At 36.0% G+C, this 12,530-nt stretch overlaps 1 protein-coding gene across 1 annotated transcript in view; it reads right to left on the reverse strand.

Moving 5' to 3' along the window:
* Positions 1–12,530, reverse strand: part of LOC149559453 (putative amino-acid acetyltransferase NAGS2, chloroplastic) — a 247,412-nt gene that overhangs the window by 40,091 nt on the left and 194,791 nt on the right. The window lies entirely within an intron of this gene.

Consider the following 12,530-nt stretch of genomic DNA (forward strand, 5'->3'; position numbering starts at 1 on the left):
GTGGAGGTAGTGGTTTCTTCCATGGTTCTTCATGTCCCTTGGTTCCTCCACTGAGAATTCATTCTACGGTTACTAGTATCTCTAGACTCCTCTCGGTGAGTCCTTTGATGGAAACGTTGCAATGTCTGTCGCCTTCTTTGTTCTCGCAAATCCGCTTCCCTTTGCTCTTCCATTGCTACCAGCCTCTGTGCGAGCAGTCTTGGAAGACTTCCCAAGAGATCGTAAATAGCCTCATTCACTATTAGTTCAGCACGTACCGTACCGGTGGGGAAAGCCCTCTACTCTGCCTCTCACTGAACGTACTCATCTACCGCTTTCCCCCACGCAAGTATGAGGTCTTGTGTCAATTGATCCTCTCTAGTCACTTTCACTTCCTCAATGCCACTGTCACTTATTATTGTTTGGTGGTCGAATGGTCAGCCCATTATATGTCCATCTTCCTTCCGCCTATCGTACCTTGGGTTCTACTTATGCAACACTGCCAAAAATGTTTATGCCAATATGGCAAAGAAGGTTGGCAATTGGAATTCTTACATACTGAGATATAGTCTACAATAATAACATCACATGCACTCTACTAAATAGAAGTAATACACAGAATGGTAAAGTATGTCGCTATTGCTTGTACCAATTGCGCTTTACATAACAAAACCAATGATCATTACAGATTACCATATCATTCTATTTCATCTGTATACTACATAAAGTGCTCATGTTGGTTACTAATACCAACTTCTCCTAAACACTACTTAATTACTTTTTTACGAGATTACCCACTATGTAATGGGCACCCCTGAATGTCCCAAAAACTAAACCAAATTGCTGAAAGGAATTATGTCAAACAGTTTGCATTCAACCTCTTATTTCTCCGTTTAATGTTTTAAACCTCTTATAACTCCAGAAATCAAACGTTTATTTGTTTGTTGTGTTTTGTGCATGGAATTGGTATCATACAACATAAACAAGAAAGAAACTACAATAATATGCAAAGTGGAAATGAAATACAGCCAATAAAATGTTATTTTCAGAATTCATAAAACCAAATACATGGCAGATTTATCAACTCACTAATTACTTCAGCATTATTGACATAATACTTCAGCCCATGCTTTCGAACTTGCTGCTACAGTACTTTGTCCTTCAAACAGTCCACTACCTTCGTAATATCATTCCCTCAAAGCGGCATAAGCGTCGAACAAGTAGTGAAGAAGATATGAGCAAAATACCAAATCTGCCTGTAGCCGGAAATGCAACTAAACTGCCTGATAATGAAGCCGATAACAAAGAATTCCAAAGGCCAAACCCCAAGGGAATGACGTCTAGAATGTTACAAGAGAGGATAAACGTCCTCAAATGCCAAGAACGGAGCTGCAACTCACACACCAATTTCTTCTCATATTCAACCTGTCTAATGAAGCCACAAATGCTTCCTTTTATTCTATTCCCAAGGGTCCGCTCAACTCATATGGGCAATGTGGGATAAAAGATGTGTAATATATAAAACATATATTAAAATACCCCTTATGTCTCCCTTGGGTACACATCACCATAAAATAAATATTAAAGTAACACTTTAATATTTTACAATTAAATTAGACGTTACTTTAATAAAACTTCAGGCATTAAAATGTATTAGCAATCGGACTCCAAATAATGCGAGTGATAGCTCATCGGAAAGCTCTCACCGAGGAGTATCGAATCCAATCACCAAAATTCACCTGCACTATGTCTTGCCGACTTACTAAAAATAGTAAGTATGCCTGAAACTGAGTAAATCAACTTCGTTTTGGCCCAAACTGGAAATGACTAGGCCAAAACACTCCAGGATCCCGTTAAACCCTTCGTTAGCCCTCGCGACCATGTAGAACAAGGCTAACGCACACACACTTGGTCAACTGCTAAAATGGGGACATTACAGTCCGCCCCCCTGAAATTGCTTGCCCTCAAGCAATCTCAGTCTAGCCTGCTGAATAACCTGCTCACTCTCCCATGTAGAATCTTCCTCCAGCAGGTCTTTCCATCTGACCAAATACTCCTTCACTATCCTGTTTCTAAGCTTCCTGATAGTGGCACATGGAGTTAGTGATCAAACCTTTCATGTTGAGCCAATATCGTCCCTATATGGGCGATGTATCTTTTACTATTATTTTAACCCTCTGGTAATTGGTAAATACGGATTCATAATGCATTATGTGATTAGACCTATAAGTGTGTCTGTGCATTTAGGACCCTACAATGGTCATGGAAAAGATTAAATTAAATGATGTTTAATGGGTCAAAGGTATTTTGATTATTTGATTTAATCTTTATTTTATTGCTGGCTAATTTGTCGTAATTGAATTCCAATTGAATTGGAATTGCCTGATTTATTTGGGTTAAGGAGCTAGTTGGTTATTAAGTTATTTTAATAACCTAATTTATAAGTCACGTGGGAAAAGTGTTTATATTGGCAAAAATAAATTGTATTGTACACTTTTCCCTTGGAGTTTCATGTTTTAAAGGGCAAAATGCTCCAACAGTCTCTAGGCTAAAACAAAGATTTTTCCGTTGTGGGAGTTCAGCTTGGTGGATCTTTGCGAGATCAATCCCATTCGATTCGTATCAAGATTGCTCCGCTTTGCTGAAGTTGCTGAAGGTTTCAACCGATTCGGCAAGTTATTCAATTATTTCTCTCTGTTCTTGGTTTTTACCAAACATTTGAGGTAGGGCTTTCTGGTTTAATTATTTTTAGCCCATTTTAATCCATTCTTTCAATGGCTAAATGTTAGGCAATGGAGAACAAGTGTTCCCCTCTGATTTCCTGCAATTCCAGCACCCAATTGGACAAGTGTGAGTATTTTATGTTTTCAGCATGTGGGTTTGGGGGTTTTCTTACTGTTATGTTGTTAGATTTTCATGAAGGGTCTGGGTCCATGATTTTCTTTGACAAGTGTAATGTTGGGTGGATTTAGACCAATGGGTTTTAATTTTGTCATTTTATTTGATGTTTGAATTTTGGGTGTTTTTGGCATCATCTCATTTTGCATGCCATATAGTTTTTGCCCGATCCTTTGTTTGGCTTATTTAAAGTTTGGATCTCATAGCTCTTGTCTTAATGATTAGGATCATGGAATTGGAATGGTTATGGGACATTCCGGAGTATTTTATTTCCCAATCTAAACTCGTGTTTCCATAGTGGATCTTGTGGACTTGTGTCTTTTCCCGTATTCATCGGATTTTGAAGTTGAGCATGTTTAGGGAATTTTATTGGACCCTTACTCTTGTGACCATATTCTTGAGTTGAAGTTTCGGTTTTGTTGATATCCGAGAAATTTGAATTTTGGGCTTTTAGTCTTGCCTCATTTTGCGTACCACCCACATTTGGTTGGGGTTTTGTTAGTGCTTTCTTGGATTATGAAAATGGATTGTATTCCATCTTTCCTTTCTTCTTATGCTTCTTCATGGACAATAGGATTCATGTAGAATCCATACTCTCGGATTTAGGCCGATTGAGTGAGTTCATGATGCTTGGCAATTTATTCCATTATTGGGATACGTGTAGAATCCATACTCCTGAATATAGGCTGGTTGAGTGAGCTTGTTATGCTTGTATCATTTGTTGCACTTCTCATATCCAACTCTTGCATTGGTATTATGTGATTACATTCGTCAAGTTGATTGTGCCCACACACGAGCACGTGCGTGTGCATATGATAGGATCTTGCAAGACCCGAACTCCCATTGAGAGATTGTTCATTTGGGGGTTAGGTTGGGAACTTGCATTACCTTTGGGCACTCATTGTGTGATGAGCATGGGTATGTAGGGTAGACATGTGAAGTGGCTTCTCTCGTGTATCTCGGCCCGAAAGTGGCCTACAAGGTAACGTGAAGAGGTTCTAACAAGTGATAATCAAAATTAATAAATGGGAAATAAACTTAATGATAAGATAAGTGAAAACCTGTATGTCCTCTAAGTGTCCTAATGGAGCCGGTGCAAGGGTCTAGTGTTGAGCCTCCTTTGGGAGCGCATTACCACACTAGGTGTTGGTCTTCTTGCAAGAGCGTGTTACCACACCAGGTATTGGGCCTCCCGGCGAGAGCATGTTACAATGCTACATATAGCTTGGGCATTCCGATGCCAAGCGCTTAAACTCCACTAGAGTCCCTACATGGTTATCCTATAGTGGGTCTGACCAGTGACATGTACTGCATTGTTCTCATTATTATATAGATGTTTGTATCATACTTGATTGACGTGTGTGTTAGCCTTGGGTGATTGTCTTATGTGATTATGATCGGGTCATTATCTCCATCAGCATAGCAGGAGTGGGCTTGCGGGTTACCAAATGGTTGGGAAGTGCAACTACTTATACCACTATTGGGGATTGGTGTACAGAGATGGTCTACTTCCAGTTTGAGGCCGATGCTAGATATTCACTTGGTACTTCGGTGTATCCAGAGTATTTTCTCTTGTGATTTATGTTTTACTTTGGATGCTTTTGATATCATGTTTAGATGATGTTTAGTATGTTACTTGATGCACTCCTTTATCATGATGTTGTATCATATTGCTTAGTAGAGACTTCTTACCATTGCTTTGGATTAGTGATGCTAATGGTAGGTTAGCATGCTAGATGTTTCATATTTCATGTGATGTTAATGGATGGTTTATTGGTAAGAACGATCTCATGACACAACTCCAACTATCTTGTTGGCAATTTGAGATTCACGCTCGGGGGTATGATTAGGGCCCTTGAAGTCTCATGATTGCATTATGGTAGGGAGGAAACGAGCAGGGTTCATTGGATTTGATTTCAGCATATGCTTGTACTTTCCTTCTTGAGATGTTGCTTATGTCCATGTATTTGTGTGGATCTTGTTTTTCCTTCATTGCAATGTTATTTATCATGGTTTAGAGTAGCATGTTGTTTATGTGATTTATCTAGATCTTCTCTATGCATTTGATGCTCTCGAATGTTCGTTCCTCAAGTTTGGTGGTTATGATACTCCCCAGCGTAGAAGTTCTAAACCTTATTTGCATCCTAGTTAAGCCTTTTAACCTTGTTGTTGTTCCTGGGCGACACTAGGACAGTATCTCATACAATACTGGTAAAGTATCGCCCTCAGTTGGAGGAAGTATCGTACAATACTGGTGAAGTATCGCACCACAATTATATGAAATATCATACGATACTTGTGATGTATCGTACCATAGTAATGAGAAGTATCGCACGGCAATTGTGTGAAGTATCGCACAACTCATTTAGGAGCTTCAGTCATATATAAAATATATCATAGTCTTCTTCCTTTACTCTTCTTCCTCTTCTTCCTTTTACCTAAGATATATTTTATATATATATATATATGACAATTCATTTGAGATAGGTTCCAGATCTCTACAAGTTCAAATAAAGATTCTAGAAAATTTCAGGGCTTCAAGATTTCAGACTTAATCTTATTTCAGGAGCTCAGGATTCAGATTTTGCCTAATTTCAGGATAGCTATTCATGAATGCGTTCATGCTCTATGTATATGGTAAATGAACTTGTATGTTTAATCATTTAGGAATTGTGTTTGGCATGCAACTTGAACAACGTAATCTTGTTAGTATGTTAATGGAATGAACCTTGTATATTTAACTCATGTAGATGGAAATGAGTGTGTTAGTAAGTGATGAACACTTGGGGATCTTTGGTTGACTAGTTAGTTATGTCTTCCATTGCAAACTCTTTTATGTTTGTTGTTGCATGTTTCTATGTTTTATCTCAAAAAAAATTATGTTTGTCTTTGTATATCCTTGTTTCCAAGGATCTCCGAGTGGACCATCACAGATATTCTTAATCTTCCTAATTTAATATTACATTGAGGTAATACCTAACCATGTGTCCCTTCTATTCTTGACTTATTATCCATATAAATAAGTGGTTGCTGCATTTGAAAAATATATACCAAACAGACAATGTTATTACATTTGCAACGATCCTGATAACACTAACAAATGTGTTATACAACAGCAACAAATGGACTTCCAGATCAAGCGGAATCAGTCCTCAAGAAGAACTCACAAGAAAATTATCAAAAAGCAATAGACAAGAGATCAATTCTTTCTCTCCATTAAGTCTCTTTTCTAATGCAACTTGGCTTCTTCCTCACACTTTTCACTTAAATACAAACTCCACTTTTGGTTGCATATTTTAATTTGTAATAATATAAAATGATAATCATTTCCTCCTAAAACTTTAATTAATTCCTAGGCATAGGCCTCTGCGAATTAATTAAATAAATGCCCCCTTCTAATGATGACTCAACCCTCAACTTAAGTGAAATTATAAAGTTGAATTATAACTTTATAATAAGCCATTTAATGATTTAATAATAATTTGGCCACTGAAATAATAGTAACTCCCAAAATACTTATCCTTCAAATATGTCATCTAAAACAGGAGTCACGCCTATTATTTTCCTATGTGAGCAAATACATTTTCCTAAAATAGAAAGGGTCCATCGCAATCATCACCAAAATTACCATTAAAAGTACGTACATGAAATTGGCCCAAAAGAAGTTCAATCTGAATCAAACAAAGACCAAAATGGAACATACTGAATTGTGATGAAGACAAGACCCTATCATAGCCAAGCCTCTTCCTCAAAAGACCCACCATCCACAATAATTAGCCTACAAGGATCACAATAATAGGCTAGTCCCTCAAACTTTGATGCTGACGAAAATGGGGACCTTGCACACCCTCTAACATGGTTCAGAGTGGATGTCAGGCGAGTAATTACATGATCTTGTGAAAACTTCTTGAGAGGTAACGATCTTTCAATGAAGTTTAATTGTGGTTGTAATGGTAAAGTGAAGACTTTAACATAGTTTAACCTAATATCATGATGAATATCATATGGTCGATGTCCAAGAACATGTCATGATAGTTGATACCTCTTACATAATATTAACTGACTACTGTGCAACTACAATGAGTTATATTATCGAGATATGTCATGGTGGATGTTATGAGCATCATAAGACGTGATTTCAATGCACATACCAAGAAAAGATGAGTATGGTGAATATCATATGGTTGATATTCTTGGGCATACCATATTGCTGATGATACCGTGAGGTAACATCTTTATGGTGGATATCATTTTGATATTTTTATAGACCATAACTCCGAATATTACATTAAGGTAATATTCTTCCTACGCAATGCAGAAGTACACTACATTGTTTATTTGGATAAAAATCATCATCCCTAACTAAAAGGGGGTGTTAATGATTTTAGCTTCAATTGGATGATTACAATTGATGAAATGTTGAATGGCCTATCAGCCTTAACCATTTGATATCTATCTTTCACTATTATTATCATGGAGCATTATCATTATTGATAATAATTATGTACATATATATATCTATAATACATATATAACAAACACACACATATATCTATCTATCTATCTATCTATCTATCTATCTATATATATATTATTGTCATATATTATAATCATGATAATACATTAAGCAAATATCATATCAACTATATTGAGTACTTAATATTATCAATGTTAATGACTGATGAGCTGATCATGGTTATCAAGTAGTTTCATCGTAGTCAATGATATATGTTTAAGCTATAACTAATGTGAGTTAAGATATTAACATGGGACATGTCTCCTTAAATGAGCTCTTGTTCATGAGGAGACATGTCTCTATGGGAGACATGCCTCTTATAACACATACATATTCATTGAAGAGTAATTTGGAACATATAGAAATCAAGAGTGTTATTACAAGCTACAACAAAAATATATCATACCATCTCAAGTGGAAAGCTTTCATTATAGAAAACAGAAATTAACATTAAAATTTCCTAAATCTAAATCTGATCAAACTTTAATAAAAGCAATAGCTTAGGGCAGAAAAATGATATATTTTAAAATTGAAAACAAAAACAATGTTCATCTTCAGCTACAAGAAAGGGGACTACTGCTGCAACAACATGAAACTTTTGCACCCCCTCAAGTTTAACCTATAAAACCTTGGGCATGAAGTGCTTCTAGCATGGGATGCATGGATATTCCACACGACATCTAGAACCAGCACGGTGATTTGTTATCATCAAAGTTACCGATTCGGGTGCAGATCCAGATGTGGATGCAAGAATCAAATGCCCAGATGTATGAAAAAATTGTGAGGGGATGCAAATGCGTATATATATTATAAATATCTATATATATGCAAAGAAATGAAAGAAATATATAAAATCAAAACATTTTATAATATAATACTTCACCAATACCAATAACTAATTTCAATAAGATTATAAACCAGGGAACCAAAAATCGTGGCAATTCATGCAATTTAGCAATTCGAAACATGTTGCGTGATTTTTTATAAGCCGCTGAATTGAATCGTTGGTTTTTGGTGATGAATCACCATATATCGCAATTTCTGAAAAATTGACTGAATTGTCACATGATATCGATCACACAGCAGCAACAAAAGGCAACATAAAAACATAAAAATTAACAACTTTTAAAGTTTTTTTTCATTTCTCTTTCTAATAACCCTAAAAGGCCTTCTATTTCTTTAGTCTAACAAAAAGAGGGGAAGAGAAAAGAGAAACCATAGGTTTGCAACCAGCCAGAAAGAAGAGCATCAAGGAGATCACAAATCAGCTTGGGGAGGCCATTATTTTGTATTGGGAGCATTAAGGAGTCAATTGCAACACTCAACTCATTTTCAAGAGGTAAGTGTTGATTTATTTATGTTTGTATGTTAGGGTATTCTTCATTTTTTTGTAATTTTTTTTAGTTTTCATTTGTAAATCTTGAATATTTTTTATTAAATTACAAAATGCGATCTTGTAAACCCTACAATATTTTTATAACAAATGTGCAAACATGTATTTACAATTTTCCCGAAAGAATGTAGGGTTTTCTGGTTTTTTATTAGTTTAAGTTTTAAATTGACTTTTCTTATTGCAGCAACCGTAACTTTCATTTTCCACAATGCCTAAAAACGATGAGGTTTGAAAATATACCGAAGATTTTCCTGGAAGAACAAAACATCAAACAAAATGTATATTTTGTAACAACATAAATTGTAGAGGCATTTATAGACTCAAATACCATATTGCAGTCATTCCTAGACATAATGTTACTGTGCGCACTACACAAACTAAAGAGGCAAAACAGTTGTATAATGGGGCATTAGAGGCATATGAGAAAAAGTTAAAAAAGAAAATGCAACTTGAAGAGTTAAGTGCCATTGGCTCCCATGCTCTTGCATCTACATCCACAAGTTGTGTTGGAAAGGGTTCTTCTAGACCTCCTTTTCATCCTAGTGCTAGTGCTAGTCGATCTTATACTGAGGCTGTCCCTATTATAAGTCATAATCTATTTGTGACTGGGTTTTATTGACAAGGCATGATAGATGTCGTAACAGTTTGTGGTCCAAGGCTTAAAGCCCCTGGTGAGGCTAAGTTGAGTGGCTAACTCTTATAGATGAAATGGTAGAGGATATGAAGCTTGAGCTAGAGGGCCACCGAACGAAATGGACCGTAAAGAGTTGCACCATTACGATTGATAGTTGGATGGATAGGAGGAATAGAACACTCCTTAATTTTCTTGTTTCCTGTGGAAGTGATTGATCATTCTACTTTCCTACATACATTGTGAATTGTGATTGAATAATTTAAATTTGGATTTGTTGATTGTCAATTTGCTACTGATCCATGATTATTAATTGTTTTGCTCTATTTAAATTTTGTAGGATCCACCTAGTTCATCAAATCTATTGATGCTTCCTCTTATGTCAAAAATGTCACATACTTATGTGAGGTTATTGAGGAAGTCATTATTGATAACAATTGCTCAATTGTATATTGTCTTTGATATTACACAAAATGTCAAGTCTTTACCAGTCAATGTCTATCGAGCTCACTCGGGCGATGAAAAGAGTTTCCAATGTCTACCAAGCATTACAGAGATAATCATGTTCGAAGACAGTATCTATCGAGTTCACTCAAGCACCAAAGGAAGTTTGTAGAAAAATAGTGTCTATCGAAGTCACTCAGGCGTCAAAGAGAAATTAGCATGAAACCAGTGTTAACCGAGCTCACTCGATTACCAAAAGAATTCAATTTAGGATGCGGTGTTAACCGAGTTCACGCAATTAACAAAGGATGTCTGAAGAAAGTCTTTTCTGAGTTAGTGGTTGATCGAGTTGGGTCGGCTAACGAAGGATTTTCTTGAATCAGTATATTTAGTTTGATGAATTTATTTGTTAAGTCTAGCTGACTTAAGTGATGAATATTGAATATTTGTAAGTGCATTCAAGCCAATTTGACTAGGCAAAAGATATAAGGTCAAGTTGTGGGATTAAAAGACAGAAGCATGGGATTAAAAAGATAAACCAAGGAAGTGAATTGGAAAGATAGCAGAGTATCCTTAGTTGACGAGCTGTAAAGTTTTATCCAATCAAGGAGGATCAAGTATTCAAGCCAGAACAGAGATCTAAAAGCAGCAATATAGTTGCATCAGCAATCAGGTTGTATCACTGTTACTCTCTAATAATTGTAGCAATGTATCAAATCTCTTACCAGAGCTAGCTTAACAACTATTTGCCAAATCCTCTAACAAGATGGCATTTCTAGATTGAATCGTCTAAAGACCTCTAACAAGGCCACTCCTAACAGGGTGATTAAATCCTTTAACAGGGTCACACCTAACAGTGTGTTTTATAACCTTTAACAGGGTTGGCTCCTAATAGGGCTCACTTCAAAAGAATGAAAAATAGTAACTAGTTGCAATTGGTGATTTTTCTCAAATTGGGTTTCCACATTAAATTCTGGTGTCGTATGTGTTCATGTTATTTGCTTTTTGTTTCTGCAACTAAGTTAATTGTGGTTAATAACATTAAACATCTTAAGAAGCATTTATTTCAGTAATTGCCGAGTAACAGAGATTCTTAGTGTTTGTCGAGTGATTCAGTGCTACCCGAGTTACAGCAATATTTTTACTTTCAGCAGAGTTTGGTTTTGATTTGTATTGACATCTAAGGGATCTAAGATTTATTTTTGTCATAACTGATTCACCCCTCCCCTCTCAGTTACTCCTCTTATATTTCCAACAGTCATACCAAAGGTGAGGGAAGAAAATGTAGAGCAGGTAGTGGTAGATAATGCAACAAGTAATGTTCCTACAAGTTTTAAGTTTTAACTTATCAAGTTTTGCAAATAAATTTATTTGAACTTTTTGAATTCTATGTTTCTTAACAAGTGTAAATATATAATTAATTTAAAATTGTTGTCGATGAACTTTTGATGTAGAGGCACCGCACAAAATTTTGGTCTCCTTGTATAGTACATTGCCTTGACCTCATGTCGGAGGACATTGGTAAGCTTGAGTGGGTCAAATCATGCGTAGAAAAGGCCAAAAATATATGCAAGTTTATCTAAAATCATGCATTCGTCATCAGCACAATGATGAAATACACGAGATAGGGAGTTAGCTCACCCTGGCATCATGAAGTTTGATAAGTAGGTGATAATTTCCACAACAAGTCAAATTTTGATATTGCTATCAGGATTTAACTGTGTGATTTTGAGTCAAACTCATTGCCCCATGTTTCATGGGGTTGCAATCTTTGGGTTTAACCATGGAGGAAACTCTGTAGTTAAGCACGCTCAGGCTAGAGTAGTACTGGGATTGGTGACCTCCCAGGAAGTCCTGGTGCTTCACCCCTGTGAGCATCACCTAGATCCAATGAGTTCTAAGTCTTTCATTTATTCTCATGAAAGATGGATTCATATTGAATCACTACTCATGAAACACGGATCAATGAATTTGACTCAAAATCACACAATTAAATCCTAATAGCAATATCACAATTTGACTTGCTGTGGAAATCATCTCCGACTTATAAATTGATGATCTTAAAGGGCTTTCTTATGAATGATTCATAAGGCATGACCTTGGTGAAGGTTTTGCAAATGGGGTTACAAGCTTTGGGTTTAACCATAGAGGAAACTCCATAGTTAAGTGCCCTCAGGCTAGAGGAGTACTGGCATGGGTGACCTCCCCGAAAGTCCCAATGCTTCACCCTTATGAGCATCACCTAGATCCAATGAGTGCTAAGTGTTCCATTTATTCTCATGTGAGATGGATTCATGTTAAATCACTACTCATGAAACATGGGTCAATAAGTTTAACTCAAATTACACAGTTAAATCCTAATAGCAATATCACAATCATGAGGTTTACCTTCAATTTCATCACACTAAAGTCCTTGTTGACATCAAGGGAAGAATTGTTGCACATGTTTGTTGAGTCGGAGTGGACTTTGTCTTTCTTTGCTACAATCAATGCAGGGATAGATGTGGTGAATTGCCTCTTTGATGAGAATGGTTTTTGGGCACCTACTAAAGAAAAATCAAGGTAACTTTCTTACAATTTAACATTTAGTATTACTATATATTAATTAATTGTTTAATGATTTAGTTTTATTTTTAGTTTTATATTTAAATTGTCTCAAATGTTTTGTT

Source organism: Cupressus sempervirens, chromosome 5, assembly GCF_028749045.1.
Source record: "Cupressus sempervirens isolate cs-2001-9-10 chromosome 5, ASM2874904v1, whole genome shotgun sequence".
NCBI classification, from domain to species: domain Eukaryota; kingdom Viridiplantae; phylum Streptophyta; class Pinopsida; order Cupressales; family Cupressaceae; genus Cupressus; species Cupressus sempervirens.